Raw genomic sequence first — 18,031 nt, forward strand, 5'->3', positions numbered from 1 at the left:
TTTGGCAGGATCTGGCAGGCTCCAGATGCCAGGTCCGGGTTCTTGTGGTACTGCTGTGTGGAGGGGGTCCGGGTTTTTAAGAGGCAGTAGGGATGGCTAGAGACAGTCTGTGGCTTAGGCACGCCAATTTTGGGGAGGGAGGTCAGCATCTAGCGGGACCCAGGTAATGCATTTGTGTCCAGATCACGTAGCTGGAATAAGAGTGGCTAAACTCTTTCCCCGTTGAAGCAGTGGATTTGGGGAGAGGGGAGCCCCAAAGTGGTCAGGATCCAGCTGCCACTCAACCATGGGTTTGCGTAGGGGGACTGGAGTTGGTGGGGGCACAGCTGGGCTGTTATCGGCTTAAGCAATGGAATTTGGGGGGCTGGGGCAGGGTCTGGGAGGACCCTGCTCTTATCTCCCCCTCCAACCAAAAATCTCCCTCGCTGTCTGCGCTGCTCAAAGATTCAAGCGGGAGCTTTGCATTCCCTGCCCCCGGGCAGCTCCGCTCTGTGCAGGCACCGGCGATGAAAGCGGGACTGGCCCTGCCGCTCTCCTCCCACCCGTACTGAATGGAAGCGGTGCCCCCTAGTGTCCATGGTGGGACTGGCAGCAGCTGGTCCAGGCTTCCCTGGCAGAGTTTTCCTGGCAGCCTGAGCAGCGAGAGAGAAGTCAGACCAGCAGCTCCCCAGCTCGCTGTCTCCTCTCCTCTCTGGCTCTCACATACCTGCGCTACCTCTCCCTTTCCTCCTCCTGCTTCTTTGCCTTTCCGCGCCCACCCATCCCCTCTGCCCCCCTCCCGCCTTGGCAGCTGCCTCCCTTCTCAGACAGGGAGTGGGAGCAGATTACACGGTGTGTCCCGGACCCCTTGCTCCTTCCCAAGGGGGTGTAAAAGGCTTCCAAAAACCTGACTCGCCGGAGGAAGCTCTCTCAGCGGCTGGGCTGGACCGGCGGCTGCTGCGGCGTGCCATGCTCCTGGGGCTGCTGCAGAATTAGGAGACCCTGGCAGGTTCTGCGCGGGGGGATCAGCCTTTGAGAGACTTGAGCTGCAATCAGCAAAGAGAGGGCCTGGCACTTTAACAGCAAAACAGCCCGTGGCGTTGTGATGAGAGCAGCGCGGCTCAAGCCAGCGGGACCCTTGACGAGCCGGGGCTTTTCGGAGGTGAGTAACACGCGGTGTGTGCAGCATCAAGCAGGTTACTGTGACAAGCCCGTGGCTTCAACCGTGGCTACAGCCCGGTGTAATGAGGCCGTGTTCGTGTGTGCGCGCTGGTTGTCCGGCGAGCCTTCAGCATAAGACATTTCACTTGCTCTAAAGTTCCTTTTGTTCTTCGCCGTAGGCTTTGATTTGTGAGGCGGGATTAGGGGAATTAATGTGGCGCCTAAAACTCAACCGAGCAAATGCCACTGAAAGTGTGAAAGCTTCTCACTGGCAGGGAGGGAAGCTCCATGAGCTGATAGGTGTTGTCTGTTCCCACCTCGAAAGTCAGAGGCCCCGTGAGATGGGAGGCGCGAGGAGACGGCACTTCGCTAATGCTGAATTTGTAACACCCGTAACCAAAAAGAGTCGGATCACTCCCAGTGAAGGGTGACACTGAGGTCCTCTTAACCGAGTCACCCAGCCAGGAAGCAGTGCAATGTCATGTCAGTTTCACCTTGCAAGAACACGCAAGGGCACATGGGGTAAGGACGGTTTGTCAGCCTCAGGTAATTACACTGGAACAGCGCCACTATCACCTTGCTTCATTCTGAGAGAATTTTTACAAGATTGGTTGAATATAAGGTTGTTAGAAGTTATGAAAATAATGTGCTGGATCTGTATTTACAAAGAGAACATCCCATAACTATATCTGAATAATAAACTAACACCTGCATTTCTTATACTTGTACTCATACTACGTATTTATCTGATAGAGTTGATACATAGGATTTCAGAGACAACAGAGACACTTGCATTTGGAATGGGCACAAAACCAGACAATAGCTAAAATTCATAGAAGGTGGAAGGAGACAAAAAATACTGCAAAATTGAATTTTGCTCCAAGAGGTATAAATGGCTTTGTTTATTATTCTCACCAAGGGGTCAGGAAAGAAACGCCAAGAGAGGATAATAATGGCATAGCTAATGGCCGCACCTTTGAAACCACTGTGAAATTCTCTAGCTTTGCATCCATTCAGCTGCTGCAAAAATACTTCTTTGGTCACAAACTATAGGGGACAAACTATGAGTCCATTGTTAGCCGGCAGGCTGCATTGCAATTTCCTTTGAGCAGTTTTTATTCCATTTTGTTTTAAAGTGGTGGCTTGCCTATTCTTATACCTAGATGATGTGATTATTCGATTTGAAAAATAAGTGACAGTTTTCCTTTAATTGCACATCCCTACTAGCACTGGGACCTAGACAACAAAAGTGAAATAGGTGAATGATGTGCATCAGGTGAAAATACTGATACCATTGCTCTAAGTATTTTATGAACCATATCATCCACTTGAGCCATGAAGGAATACGAAGATGAAGAATGACATGCAAAAATGATCCAAAATCTGTTAAGTCCAAAGGCCCAAAATGAGCATCATCCCCCACTTCCACAGACACTGTGGGGATCATTTCCTGGTAGCACAGAATGGGGCAGAGGGGAATCTGTGGATTCAGCAGGACATGGATGTATAGGGCAGAGTCTGGACTGGTGACAAATTTGTTTTACATTCAATATTGCCAATCCTGTATTCACAAATCATGAGTCAGGCTCCAAAAATCATGAGTTTTTTTAAAGGTAATACATTTTGGTTTCTTTTTATTTGCCTTCTGGTTTTTGAGCCCTTAAGGTTCACATTTTCAATCTTTTCTGACACTTTTAAAAAAGAAAGCTGAGATTATCATGTAGTCACATGACTCCAGGAGCTGGGGCTTTAAGAAAAACACCAAGTATCACAAGAATCATAAGAACTGGCAACACTATACATCATCCTATGACAAATCCACAGGGAATACTTCATGCCTCAATGTGTATTTTAAGTATATGAATCATAGAATCATAGAATATCAGGGTTGGAAGGGACCCCAGAAGGTCATCTAGTCCAACCCCCTGCTCGAAGCAGGACCAATTCCCAGTTAAATCATCCCAGCCAGGGCTTTGTCAAGCCTGACCTTAAAAACCTCTAAGGAAGGAGATTCTACCACCTTAACATTAAGCACATGCTTAAGTCCCATTGACTTCAATAGGTCTGCTCACATGCCTGAAGTTGAGCATACACATAAGGGCTTTGCCTAACCAGGGCCTGAATCCTAATCCTATAAGCATTAGTTCCTACTTCACCCATTCAGAAGCTCTTGACAGACAAACTAAAGACCAGGCACACATGGGACAGTATATGTAGCCTGGCTACATATGGAGCAGTACTGTCAGAGGTCCTAGGAACTGGCATGAAGCAGCAAGCCATCAACATAGACACTGTGGATTTTCCTTGCAAATCTCAGGACACATGAGGGTGTGGAGGACCATGCTCCTGACCACTCCCTGGGGAGGAAAACATTATCTCCATCCCCATTACTACATGATTTCTTGCTGCCAACAAGTAAAGCCAGTAAATTATCTCCTGCATGATCTATCCCAGTAGATCTCTTATTTTGTAAAATTAATCTTCAAAATAGACATACAAATACCAGCCATAAGTTAATGTCAACAATCTAAATACTTGACAGTTAATTTTAAAGGGACACTATCAAAACTGATCGGACCAAAATGTAACATTCATTTCTAAATCTCCTGATTCTGAAAAGAAAGCTATAAGCCCCTCTAAAATTAAAATTGGAACATTATTAAACTGGCTTCTTTTTTCCCCACTCATGAACAATATATCTGGGATCCAGAATACATCTGTGATTCCTTCCAAGTCTCACCCCACTTTTTCCAGATGCTCCATTTTGGGGAGCTGACAAGATATTAAAAATCAGAAATACTGCAGACTGAAACCAAAAAAAAAAAAAATCTAATTTAAAGCATTTCACATAGAGTTAAAAAAAATCCAAGTTAGAAATAAAAGCAGTTCGGCCATATAGAAATGTCATCTGTATAAAAATATCCTTCTTTCTCTTGGAAATGGTCAAGATACTCACTGAGACAAATTCACTATTAGCCTTAGTGTGTGCAACATTTTCCCTCAGGGACCTCATCTTCTTAGTGTCTGTAAGTGTCACACACACATTTGGGTACTTGTAACAGGATGGTCTTCTGCTGTCCCACCCTGTTAACACGTGCCAGAAGAAACCTGCATAAAGCTGCTGGAATGTTGATGACTGACTCATTGTGGCAAGCACAGCTCCATCCTCTCACGGAGGAGAAGGGGAAGTACCAGATGGAAATCCTAGGGCCAGCCAGGCTCAGGGAGGAGGTTTAGGCTGAGGTTTATATTGTGTTATTGTTTTTGCATTCCTGATGAAGCCAAAATCTAGGAAGGGAGCAAGTTCAGACACTGATTCAGGGGAAAGAACAGGGATTCAGTCCATTCACAGCAGTATATTAATAACAAGAAATATTTTTATTATGCCAAGAGTGAATTTGGCCAACTACGTCCCTCTTACCCACTTCACAGCTGCCATATGTGATTTTGGGTTTGCTCCTGCATGCTTGTGCACTCAGAATGTCCACTGGAGCCCATGGGTTTTTTGGCAGCTCTAAAAATACTGGAGTGAACTATTAGTGTATATTTAAAGGCAGCTCTAAGAATGCTAGATTGAATTATTTGTGTATCACTGGAAGAGGACTAATCTATAGCTAATTATATCTTCCCTAACAGCTTTACTAACATGGCTATTTTTATAGATCTACTGGTAAGATTATTAACTTGGCTTTTTTAATATACTGTACATCTTTTCAAATAATTTGGGGAGTTTAGATGTATTTGGGCCCAAGCTCTTTCAGGTCTATTCAGATTTCAAGATCTTGTTGCACACACTTTCATTGACAAGCTCATTTTCCCTAGATTGCCAAGATCTGATACAACCTACATGTCCTGACAATTAATATACCAATAACCATCCCTCGCATGCGCCTCCACTGACGTGGTATGGTTTAGACCAGGTGAAGTCAATCCTGCCTTTCCCTGTCCTACATCTGTGAGCGTGGAGGGCCACAACCACTTCTTGTTCCACTGAGCAACGTGATGTTGGGATCCAATACAGGGAGCCCACAGCCCCGCTTTTTCACAGAGCACCGGGGGGTTGCATGTGCTCCAGCTTAGAGGGAACTAGAAAGGAAGGTAAGTGGAGGAAGAAGGAGGGGCCAGCACACCTGTGATTATGTGGCCTTGGAGTTTATACTCTATTGTAAAGAAAGCTTAAAAAGAGAGTTTAAAATGCGTTTGTTATCTCATTTTTTTAACGTGCAGTGCAGCTTCATTTTCCCTGTTCCCCTGTGGTTTCTAGTGAAATGCATGTTCTAACCAGCTATTTCATAGGAGATTAAGTGCCAAGATAAAATAGTCCCATCAGAGTTAGACTTGTAGCCGAGAGCCTTCTCAGCAGCACCATGCCAGGCAATGATTTTAATACAAGGGTGGCATTTACAGTAATAGAATTTCCATAATTCCACATCTGAGCTTTTGTTTTGCAGCTAGGCACCCAATGGGCATTATACTAGGAAAACCAAAGGATATTATAGGTATCACCTTAAAACCATTATATATTGTGTGCATGTGATGTCTGTTCTTAAAGAAAGGCTGTGTATATTTAACCCCAAGCAGATGTTGCTACCAAAGCCTGTCTTCAGTCTATTATATGTGTTCTCTTGGAAACTGAATTTTACATTGATAAGTGCTACCTTCAATAAGCAAATCATGCAAGTAATTTTTATTTTGGGTATCTTAAGCAGATTGTGCATAAGCTGTCAGTGCAAGAAAAAGTCACGTTTTATGTATTGGCCTTTGAAGAACCTTACTAGCTAGTACAGCTATAGCAACAAGTTTTCATTCTCGGCTAGATACTAGATACTATCTTAAGTTATTGGTGAGGAGAAGAAAGTTTCTATGTACATTATGGCTATATATGTATCACAGGGTAAACTAATGCAGCATGAACTTTAAAATGATCCTGAAAATGTATAGGCTCAAAGTTTCATTTACTTCGGAATTGCTATAGTCTGATAGGGAAAGGCCACTAGATTTTAGGAGTCAGTTGATTTCAAAAGAAATTTGGGATATGCAAGGAATGCAGGATTGAACCCTAAATAGCTAGGGCCAGATTCTCCTGGGATCCATGGGAGGCTAAGGCCATTAACCTGGAGGCCCTGTATGCTGGCAGCCTCCTCTTTCCCCCAGCAGTGTAGTTCCATTGAGCCATGCTGCCAAGAATTCCTCCTTAGCTGTGACAGCTCTGAGGGACCAGAGGAGAACTCAGTGGAAAAGTTAATACAGCCTTCTACCTGAAAGAACATCTGTGATGAAGCTGGAGGTGGGACAAGGTGCATGTGCCCTCTCCTCTGACCTGACTCTACCCCTTTCTTCTGATGGAGCCTGGACCTTACCGAAAGGTGTCTGCAGGAGGTGAAGGGGGTGAAAAGAGGAGTGGATGGGGCCTTAGCAGACTCTTCTGCAGAGAGGAGGCGGGGTACACATATAGAGGACTCCTCCACGCAGAGATCAGAATGAGCACAAAAGTGCTGCTTTCATGGCATTTCCATGCCATTTCAAAGAAGCTGCCAAAACTGTCACTAGATTTAGGGGGGAGGCCTTAAAAACACGTTTCTTTGTACCCCGTCTTCTGGCTCCTTAGCAGTTCAATGCTATTCACTGCAGAATTTAAACAGGCATTTTCACAAGTTTCTCCAAAGTGCTCGCTCTTCTGAAAATTGTTTATCCAGCTTTCTATCTTGCTGTCAGCAGTAGGATGAAGGAAGATTTGTATCCACATAAAGAAATACTCAAGAGCATAGCATAAGGGAATATTTATACAACATGGAGTTACTGAGCTACCTTAGGTACCTGGACTTCACAATAATCCCTTCATCTTCAAGTCTCCATAGGAGCAGTGGGGGACACAACTACCAGCTGCAGAGGGCACTTCTCCAAAAACAGCTCTGTAATCACCTGCCACTGCTCACTGGGGCAGGGGGAGACAAAGCCAGGCTTCCACGCTACCCAGACACCCCCTGCTAGGTCACTGAGCAGCGCTGGCAGCTCCTTCCCTGTGCTCAGGTTGTTCATGCTATGGGTGAACATGGCAATAGCCCACTCAGGCCAGCGTCAGCTACAAGGCACTTGATACTTCAATCAAAGTAAGGTGTGCTCCACTAATTCTTGTCAATAGCTGGCTTGTTGACACAATCACAGAATTCAACCAAAACCTCCCTCACTGAAACAGTGGGAAGCACTCCTTGTAAACTGGTATCCATAAGGAATTAATAGAATTAATTCACTCTCCTGTGGCCACACTCTCTCCTTAAAACCCAGCACGACAGATTAGCCAGCCCATTGTGACATATTCCCATGACCTGTGGATGCTAACTCCCATTCCTATGATAGTTTTTGTTCTAGAACTGTTGCTGCTGTTTCCCCTAACTCCCACCAGGAGAGAAACAAGTGCTGACAGACAGACACTTGAGAGATGAATGAAATCATTCAGGTGCTGAAGTGGTGACAATACGAAGACTTGTTCCTAACAGAAAAACTCATGAGCAGTTTTCAGATGTTCCGTTTGGTACCAGCATTCGTTTCCATTATCCTCCTTTGGCAATATTCCATCTTTTAATAAGGTTCAGTAATGTCACCATTTCTCAATACTAATCTGACAAGCAAAGGCCTCTTCAAAAGCATTGTCTTGCTGCATCGAGATTTCTAACATTTCAGGCTGTCAGTTACTGAATGATATCCCGTACAAACTTCAGCACCCGACAATTCCACTAATCTCAAGTGTCTGCATGTCAACTCCTCCTCTTTTGGTGGGAGTCTGGGATAAAAGCAACAATGTTTCCAGAGCTAAAAGGTATCATAATGCATCTTAAAATCCTCAGGTCAGAGGCGCATGTCAAAGTGTGCTGGGTAATCCGTGGTGTTGGGCTTTAAGGAGCAAGCATAGCGGCAGGCAATTGAATTCATTTTCAGTAAAGAATTAACACTGGGTCTGCATCAAGACTGCTTCTGCTTCAGGTCAGAGCCACTGTTCTAAACACTGAACTGCTCATCCTCTTTATTTCCAAAGGCGTAAGATTGTCATCTTCAGTATACTAAGGTGCAAAGCCTGCTGGTTTTATAAGATCTGAGTTGTAATCCTAGCAAAAACTTCTTTGGACATTTAACAAGACCTAGCACTTTCTGGGCCATTTGGTTTTCCCCATGCTGAAACAGGCTCTTGCCAGCTTATTCATGGTATGAGCTCACAACCGCTGATGCCCTTGGTCAGGTATTAAAACCCTTGCTTCGCTTCTGACTCAGCCTCTTCTGAGCTCCAAGTTCAGTTCCTTAATGGATCCTCCCAGCTGCATTGTACCCAGTTTAACAACCTCCAGCTGGGATTTACAAAGCTGACTGGGGGATTTAGACACAAAAATGTATGTGTCTAAAGCTCTAAAATGGCTTTGAAAATCCAGTCTCCATATGCAACTCTAGTGATTTTAAATAAATTCATATAGTCATAGAATCATAGAACTGGAAGGGACCTTGAGAGGTCATCTAGTCTAGTCCCCTGCACTCATGGCATAAAATAAAAGCAGAATTTTAGTGGCACATTGCAGATGAGAAGACCAATAGAACAAACAAAGTGTGAGTAAGCATAACTATATTTACTCAGTGGATGTTTATGTAGCCCTCTCCTGGAACAGCCCTCCTCTCCAAGCCTGGTAGAGTCTACTTGCTCCTTTGGGGCTCTGTGGCCCATCCTGGCAGCAGTGGGCTTTGGGCTCGTTGTTCGCCTGGGGCTGATGGCAGGTGTTACTCTTTGCTTACTGACCATTGGAACTAAACAAGATTTTTCGTGTGTGCTGCCTCCACCTAGTGGCCAGACTTACGAAGGTATGTGTGTGCCTGAGGACACTGTATGGAGATGCCTGGTGTGATTTTTCAAAAGCGCCTAAATGAGAGAGGCACTTAACTCCCATTGAAATCAATGAGAGTTAGGCACCTTAACTACTTAGGTGATTTTATAAATCCCTACAGGCACCCATCTGCAGCTCTAGACATCGAAATATCTTTGTCACTCTGGCCTTTTCTTCTGTCTCGGGCAACTGAGCAGACAGATCCTTCGGGCCCTTCTCTTCTCTGGTATCTCCAAAGTACCAGGCACAACACTACTACCCCTTACTCAGATGAAAATATGGAGACTAAATTATGTTGCTCCTATTGAAATTAACCATTGGTTTCAATGGGAGCAGAATCGGGTTGACAATAAGCACTTTTGAATACCCCATCCAATGGGAGTAATGCATATTATCTTAAAATTCACTCCACCGAGGCACTCCTTTTAAACGCCTTGTGATGGACAGCACCAGTGCAGCTTGCCAGCTCTTCAGTCAAATAATGCCCTGCTGTGCAATGCAATACAGAGCCTGTATGGGTTCTGTGGTTGATGGAACTGAAACCCTGTGCTACCTGGTAAAGGTCTCAGGACTGTATAACGTATATTTTAAAAGGTTACAAAATCCTGCATTTTTGCATAAAGTCCAGATGATTGAAGGCCCTGTAGGCTGGCACTGTAATCCTGCAGGAGACGTACATCTGATGTAACATCACCAGCAGAGTGCACTGTCGAAGAGTCGTTCAGAGTGTGAGCTGCTGCTACACAATGGGCTTGGATGGCACAACAAGAAGTAGAAAGGTGTGTTTAATATCAATTGCATGCTGAATGCCCCTTCTGATCTGATTATCTGGAGCATTCAGAATGTAACTGTGAGCTTGGTAAGGTTTGGGCGGGGGAAGTTACTGAAACATTTTCAGGTCACCTTTAAGAAAGGCTGAAATATCCTGAAATTTACTTTACAAGCTCTTTAGTGTACTCTGTGTCTCCTTTATCCTGTCACACCGATCATTTGGTGTGATGATGAGCAATGGAAAATGTCAAACACTCCCAATAACAGCAGCAGTTTTCATATGATGCACAAAGATGCAATTCCATTAATTCAAGATGCAATTCAAAATCTGTCCTGAAAAATAGGTTCAGGGTGTCTGATCCCCTGGGATCTGCCGCTACATCTCCTGAAGGACACACAAACGAGACTGGAAGGTATTTGGGGAAGGGATCATGTTTTTCTTTATACAGCACCTAGCACTACTGGGCCTGATCCAGTAATCTTTGACCTTTTCCCCCCTCAGCACAACTCATGCCCAGTTATAGGCACAGCTTCAGCAAGGCATTTAACACATGCTTAACTTTAAGCATATGAGTAGTTCCATTGACTTCACCTGGAACTACTTGCACACTACAAGCTGAGTACTTGCTTAAGCGCTTGCTGAATTGGGGCCACAGTGCAGCAAAGCTCTGACCCAAAATTCAGTGAAATCAAGGGGAGTCTTTCCATTGACATCTGTGGGCTTTGCACCAGAGCCCAAGAGAATATATTAGGGTGACAAGGTGACCTGCTCAGCATCTCTGAAAATCATGCCACTTTTATTGAGGTGCCTTAATATGAATTCAGGTGCCTAACTTTAGGTCTCAACTTTGAAACATTGTCTTAAGTCACTTGGCCCATGTTACCCCATAAGTCAATGACAAAGTTGGGAACAAACCCCTAATCCGTCAGACCTCATCTGCCTCCACTAAAAATGAGCTTGGATGCCCACAAATTAAATTCATCATCCCTGGTTGACTAGTAAGCTCTAATATTCTTCCATTTACATTCTGTAAGTAGTATTATGTTGTCCCATTTTCTTGTTCCTTTGTTCTCAGAAATTGAACTTTTATGACAGAGAATTGGAGTGGGGAAATTAAAGACATAATAGTTCCCTGCTCCTTATCACTGACCAGAGAATTTGAACAGACTTAGCTACAACTAAAAATTAGGAGTAACTTGTGGGTCAGAAGGCGTGACTCCACTAATTAGGTGCCTGGACCCTGGGGAAGACGCACATGTAAGGTGAGGTGGTGGACTTGGGGGGAATAGGGGGCAGTGGGATGAGGGGTTGGGGGGAATTTGGGACCTGCAGGGCTGCGGTGTCCAGAGAAAGAGGCGACTTTCCCCAGCTCCAGGGCTGCAGTTGCCAGGGAGAGACGGCCCTCCTTCCCAGCCTCAGCTTGGGGGTTGCTGTGGCGGGGGAGAGACCCCCCTCCTTCCCAGCCCCAGCTCGGAGGCTGCCACAGCGGGGCAGAGAGGGAGAGACCTTCCTCCTTCCCAGCCCCAGCTTGGGGTCTTCCTCTCTCCCCAGCTGCGGACACATCCATCACATTAGTAAGGTCAGACTACTGATATTAAAATATGAGTTGTGTGCTTTTATTTGTAGAACAAAAAAAACCCTTTAATTATTAAGGGTTTTTTTATATATTTATCGTGCTTTTATCCAAAGTGCTTTACAATAGTTAGCTAACAGTACAAACAACATTTGGAAAGATCATTAAGTGGTCCACCAAGATCGTCAGCAATTTTCAAATGTTCGCAAAAAAAAAAGTTTGAGAACCACTGCTTTAGGAAGAAGGGGCCTGTTCAAATGAAACCAGGGCTGGAACGTCCCATGGAAGCGCACACGTACCACATCACAGAAGACAAAGGGGCCACTCAAACTTTGAAGGTATTTCTATGCGCTTATTAAACTTTTTGAAAACAATTTGAGAACACAGTATATGAAAATCATCAGCATTATTAACTAGTGTTCTGTATGTGATCATGCAGGAATCATGAAAACTGACTTCTTCAAGAATGAGATCAGCAAGGAAACCAGTCCCATTTGTAAAACAGTATGAAAATAATTCACATTCTTGCAGATTCTTTCAAGGTGAGTACCACCTAATTCATACACAGTCAGGACTCCATGGGAGTATTAGGAGTGGTACAGCTGTTCATGCTTTCAATAAATATTGTTAATGTAATAAAAGCATACAAAACATCATGACTGGTCTCCTGAGGTGCCTAATATTTCTGTTACAGATGATTGGCCTTTTGGCCTAAATAAACATTGGATACTGCATTCGTCACTGAAGGAAGAATAAGATGGGTAAAAATTCCACCACAGTGAGTATATAGCCAGCATACCATTACTAAGTGTTAGCAATCACTGCAGCATTCCTTATTCTCACTAAGCAATTCTGTCTTAACAGATCACCAGACTGGAAGCTCATTGAAGTGGTTTGGAACAAGATGCACCACCTGCATGCACATATTAAACTACTCCACAGGATGAATTGTTGGGTGGTATCCACAGATACGGGAATACAATTTTAACTTGGGAATTTGTAAACAAGTGCATGGACCTTACTGACAAAGAACTGCCCGCAAAAATCTAAATCTATTTCTCGAGAATAAGAAAATATGCCAGCTGCTTCCCCAGTGTCTAGCTTGTGTCTCACTAGGCCCCCGAACTATTGCAGCACAGATTTTGTTATGCAGCCCAGAACGCAAAGCCCAGTGGGGGTCGGGGGAGCTTTAAAGTACCTTTGCACCCTTATCTGGGCTGCTGCAAAGTTTGATCCCCAGAACATTTTGGGTAGCCCTACAGGGCTGCCTGAATTATGGCAACCTGTCCCCAGCTGCCTCTGGGTGGAAGCACTACACGCTGTAGTCTTGCCCTTGCTTACGTCCAAAACACCCCTCCTGGCCCAACCCCCATGTCTGATATACCCCTGGGCCAGGGGCCTGGTTGGACAACATAAGCTGTTGTGTGCAGAGCTGAAGCAGGGGGATTTCTCCCTTGGCCAGACCCAAGGCTGTAGAAACACAAAAGGGTCCTATCAGTGGTAGGATCCTTTCCTGTGTGTCCTGTAGCATTTAACAGTTAATATAACCACTTATCTGCTAGTCTAAAGCTGTGGCTCTCAACCTTTCCAGGCTACTGTACCCCTTGCAGGAGTCTGATGTGTCTTGAGTCACCCCAAGTTTCATCTCACTTAAAAACTACTTGCTTACAAAACCAGACATAAAAATACAAAACTGTCACCGCACACTATTACTGAAAATTTGCTTACTTTCTCATTTTTGCCATATAATTGTAAAATAAATCACTTGGAATATAAATATTGTACTTACATTTCAGTGTATAGTATATAGAGCAGTGTAAACAAATCACTGTCTATGAAATTTTAGTTTGTACTGATTTCGCGAGTGCTTTTTATGTAACCTGTTGTAAAACTAGGCAAATATCTAGATGAGTTAATGTACCCCCTGGAAGACCTCTGCGTACCCCCGTGTACCCGTGGTTCAAAACCACGGGTCTAAAGGGCTTATTATTAATATAGCACAAAAAACTGTTTATTATGACTTACAGTATTTAACTTATTGTGGTGGCTAAAGGTTGTTGCTTCAGGTATTTCAAACGCACTCTTTAAAATGTGGCTCCATAGTGTATGAACAGCAACTGCATAAATGCAGTCAACAGGCCTGCTCCCTGTAGCAGTTATCAGCTGGTGGTGAAACTTCACCACTATTCACAGCTTGTGCCTCTCCAGGAAAGGGTTAAACCACCCTTCACACTTTTAAGTTCAGGAAAAAGTGAAGCCACTCCAAGGACAAGCTGAGGGAGGGGAATGAGGAGTCTCATGGTCAGCAAGCTTTGGGCAAGAGCTTTGCTGACAGCACCTGCAGAAAGTACAGAGGACAAGACACAGAAGCCTGAACTGTCAGTGTGTAGCACATCCTCTGGAAAACTGCTGCAACACAAACCATAACACAGCACTGGCTTGGCAAAAGGCCAATTCCTTGGTGATTCCTCAAGACAAAATGTTCCCTGTGACATTTCCCAGTTCGTAAAGGATGTGATTCCCTAGCCCCCGGCAAGCCCTCTGTTCTGCATGTGCCCCACTGACAATAAGACAGGCAGCAATTCACTACTGCTGGGGCCCAGGAATAATGAGAATATTCACTCTTCAGACAGGGTGGGGATTCACTAAGCCCCTATAATCAGCTGAGTAGGATGTTGAGTGCCTCACCGCCTGGGAAGGTGCTGAGGCAAAACCGTGATTCTTGGGTTAATTGCACAAGGCTGTAAGTGACTTGGAGAGAGCTCATTCTGAAGGAAGAGTTTGTCTGCATGGGGACGTTTTACCAGTTACTCTGATATAGTCATAACTCCCAGGGGACATTTATTCTGGTATAAAAGTAGCTTTTTGCAGCTCAGCTTAAACCCCTTCCCAAGGGACATAAACTACACTGAAAAAAGCCACTCTTCTACCAATAGAAAAGGAGTACTTGTGCCACCTTAGAGACTAACAAATCTATCATCTTCTACAAATGTTCACCTGGGGAGCTATACCATGGGGGGGGGGAATGCTCTCACTGCTAGCACACCTCCTCATGGCTGGGTGTGGAGTAGCAGACTCCTTGCCTAGTGCCCCCTGCTGACTGCTGGCCCAGCCCTGCAGTTGTCTGCCTGTTCTCCTGACTCAGCCCTCTGCTCAGATCATGTTTAGTCCCCAGTTGGGGTAAACTAAGAGTCCAGTAAACTAAACTCAGCAAAACATAACTCTTCAGCCCTAGCCAGACTCACTCCTCTACAGACTGTTCATCCCTTCCCAGGCTTTGTGGGGTTGTCCTCCTGCTCTTGCACAGAGTGACACCTCTCAGGGCTTTCTCCCAGGTGGCCCAGCTCCAAATTCAGCAGTCCTGCTTCTCCCCCTGGTGTCAGCACCACTTTTCTCAATGGCCAGTAGGGGAGCCCACGCCCTTCCTCGCCTCTGGGTGCCCTGTGGCGAGCAGCTACGCTCTGCTCTCCCTGACTGCTCACTGCCTCCCTGGACTTCTTCCTGTCTTGGCTTTCTTTCAGGCCCTTTCCCACAGCTCCTCCCAGGGCTTACTATTCCTCTGCCTCTCTCTAGGCCTTTCCTCCATTCTGTAGCAGTCAAGGAGGAACTGCAGACTTCTTCCCTTCTCTCCCTGAAGCCCCATTCTCATCAAGGCTTTCTTCCTTTATGCTCACCACTCAGCTCCTCCCCCAGTTGAGCACTGTCTTCACTTGGGTCTGGCCCATCCTCCAGATACAAGCAGGTGCCTTCATTGAGCTCTCTAGCTCCAGCGAAGCCTTTTAGTGCCACTGTGGGGTATATAGCCCTCATACACCAGTACAACTGTAGCAGCTGGAATTCACACCTTAAGTTTAATTGAAAAAAACTACCCTGTATAGACAAGGCAAAAGAGTTTGTTTCAAAATAAGATAGGAATGGGGGTAGTTAGTTTGAAATAACTCAGCAGCTTATATATTTTCTCAATACATGTGACAGTGACTGTCATGATTATTTACCTGTAAGCTCAGCTAGCTCAGAGGAGAGCATGTGAACTGGGACTCACACCCTGAGCTTGTAGCGTACACATAACCATAGAGGGCACTGCAGAACCTCTCATATCCATTTTCCCATGTAAGCTAATCAGTTATTACAAGTACCATACAAAATATTCCGAAAACTTCAGCCTGGTTAACCCATGTTAGTCCAATCAATATTTCCCCAGTGGTGTGTCCCATAGCCTATAATGTGACTAATATAATCAAAGACCCTCTGCCTCTCTTGCATATATGGGAGTGACCCAGCAAGAGAGAGGAGAACAGCAAATAGGGAAGGATTTGAGGAGCACAGAGTATGGTAATCTTATCTCTGCATTTCCTGAGCCTTGTGGGTTTACAACTTTAATGCTGTAGATTGCAGGATTGAATTCACTGTTGTAGAGGGCGTCTTGACACCAAGGGCATTCCATGTTCCAGCACAACTTTTCTACATCCCAAAGCCTTTTTAAAAGTGTATTACTAGGGCTGTACCTTTTCAAGGGTTACCCAATTTACCCCAGTATTGAAACCAAGTTTCAGCTACTGTATGTTGGAAAGTAATAGTGTGTAAAAGTGGGTCTGTCTCAGCAACAGCTAAGTGCTCTCAGGACTTTTATTGCAGTAAGTAGCATCCAACAATAATAAACTTATTTGCTTGTTTACAGGTATGCTCATTATTATTATCGCATGTAACAACTACACTGCATATAGCATGATTCACAGTATTTTACTTACTAGGCTTATGTTGAAAGGTGGTTGAAATAGGTGTTTCAAACATGCTTTTTAAAATGAGATGTCTGTGAAAAGGACTGTGTAAAAATGGTACCTTTTTACTCCAACCCATCTGCATCCTGAGAGTATTCAAAGGGATATGTGTAGACTTTTGATAGCAAAATAAGTTGTTGTTTTTTAAAATTCCTCTTGCATTGCAGAGATAACACAGCTAAGGGAGAGTGAGCTGGACTCTAGCCCTTCATATACATCAATAGAATTGTTTTCTCAATTCTAATCAGTCACAGCTGTGTAAACCCATTGCTGGCAAATGGGGTTGTACAGGTGTCACTGAGGGCACACTGATGTATGATTTTCAGATCCCAGGTGCAGTTTGCAGGGTAGGTAGGAAGAGAAAATCTCTTCCTGTGAGCTGAGCACATTTGATATGGAAATCAGTGAAAGACAAATATAGAACCTGGGGTGCTGCTCTTATCAGAGTTAGTCAAATAGAAAAGTGAGACACAAAATTATCCAGAAGAAAAAAAAGTCAACATTTGCAACAAATTATTCAGCTGGCTCTTATCTTTGGAAACTAACTATAAAGCAAGACTACTCTTTCAGTGTTTACAAAAATGAGTGAAAAGTAATAAGTGTATTTCTATTAGTTTAGAAATCTAAATAAATAATCACCTGGTGCCCATCTTGTGCTCTTATAAAATTTAAAATTCACATGATGATATTCACAAAATGAAATATATGCAGGTAAGAATGAATCATGCAGGCACTTCCCAGGGGTGTGATTTCTAAGGCAGACTAAGGTGTTGTGCATTAATGGGCCCATGTGGACCCCGCCGGTGTGCTTTGATGTAGTGCTGTTTGAACCACTACTACATTAAAGCTTTAGCGCGCACCAGCCGGGTCTGCACAGACCAGTCAATGCACAACTCCTTTGTGTGCTTTAGAACTCAGGCCCCGATAGAGCACATTACCTCACCGTGTAGATAAGCATTTAGACAACCCCACCATTTTTATGACATTCTCATTCTTTTTTAGTGCCAATATTTATTTTCTGTATTCTTTTGTTTTTCAATATTAAATACACTGTACAATCAGAGTCAATATTGCCTGTTGTTTATTTACTTCAGAAATAGCCCAGCTTGCTATGGAAGTCTTGGATTTGTAGAAAAAACATTTTTTTTCTCTCTGTTCTAAATCCCTTTATACGTGGGTATACACAGATGGGGTGAGAGCCTGTGCTGTACCTCTAAGAAGCGCAGCACCAAACTTGCGCCCCCAGAGGGGTGGGCCATAGTGGCTTTAAGCCACTTTGCATCCCCCTGATCCTGGGCTGTTCTGTCGAGTGGCCCCCTGTGAAACTTAAGACAGCCCTGGGGGTCAGTGTAAGTTAATGCAGCTGCTCCCCAATTGGCTATTAGGCAACAACATTGCCCAGAATGTCCACAGTGCTGCACGCTGCTCTCCTGATCCCAACATGCCCCTCTAGGGGCTTCTTATAAGACAGCTTTATAATTGTCTTTCAGAGTGCAGCTGCCAGGAGAATTTTTCCCTATTCGGAATTTGGGGCTTTAAGGACCCCTTGCATGGCTCCAGCCCCGCATAACCAAATGCATAATGATGCATTTCTAACCATCAGAGGAGTAAAGTTCTGGAACAGCCTTCCAGGGGGAGCAGTGCGGGCCAAAAACCTAACTGGCTTCAAGACTGAGCTTGATAAGTTTATGGAGGGGATGGTATGATGAGACTGCCTGCAATGACATGTAGTCGATCTGTGACTGCTAGCAGCAACTATCTCCTGCCACCAATGATGGGACACTGGATGGGGAGGGCTCTGAGTTACTACAGAGAATTCTTTCCCAGGTGTCTGGCTGGTGGGTCTTGCTCACAAGCTCAGGGTCTAACTGATCATCATAATTGAGCAGTTAGACCCTGAGCT

The 18,031-nt window shown here is 44.6% G+C and overlaps 1 protein-coding gene across 1 annotated transcript in view; it reads left to right on the top strand.

The window, feature by feature from the left end:
* The first annotated feature begins 751 nt into the window (after window positions 1-751).
* Window positions 752-18,031, top strand: part of HTR1E (5-hydroxytryptamine receptor 1E) — a 43,477-nt gene continuing 26,197 nt past the window's right edge. The window contains exon 1 of the mRNA XM_074946868.1: window positions 752-1,141. The gene's annotated coding sequence lies outside the window, so the exon portion shown is untranslated. The remainder of the gene's footprint in view (window positions 1,142-18,031) is intronic.

Source organism: Natator depressus, chromosome 3 (genome assembly GCF_965152275.1).
Source record: "Natator depressus isolate rNatDep1 chromosome 3, rNatDep2.hap1, whole genome shotgun sequence".
Classification (NCBI taxonomy): domain Eukaryota; kingdom Metazoa; phylum Chordata; order Testudines; family Cheloniidae; genus Natator; species Natator depressus.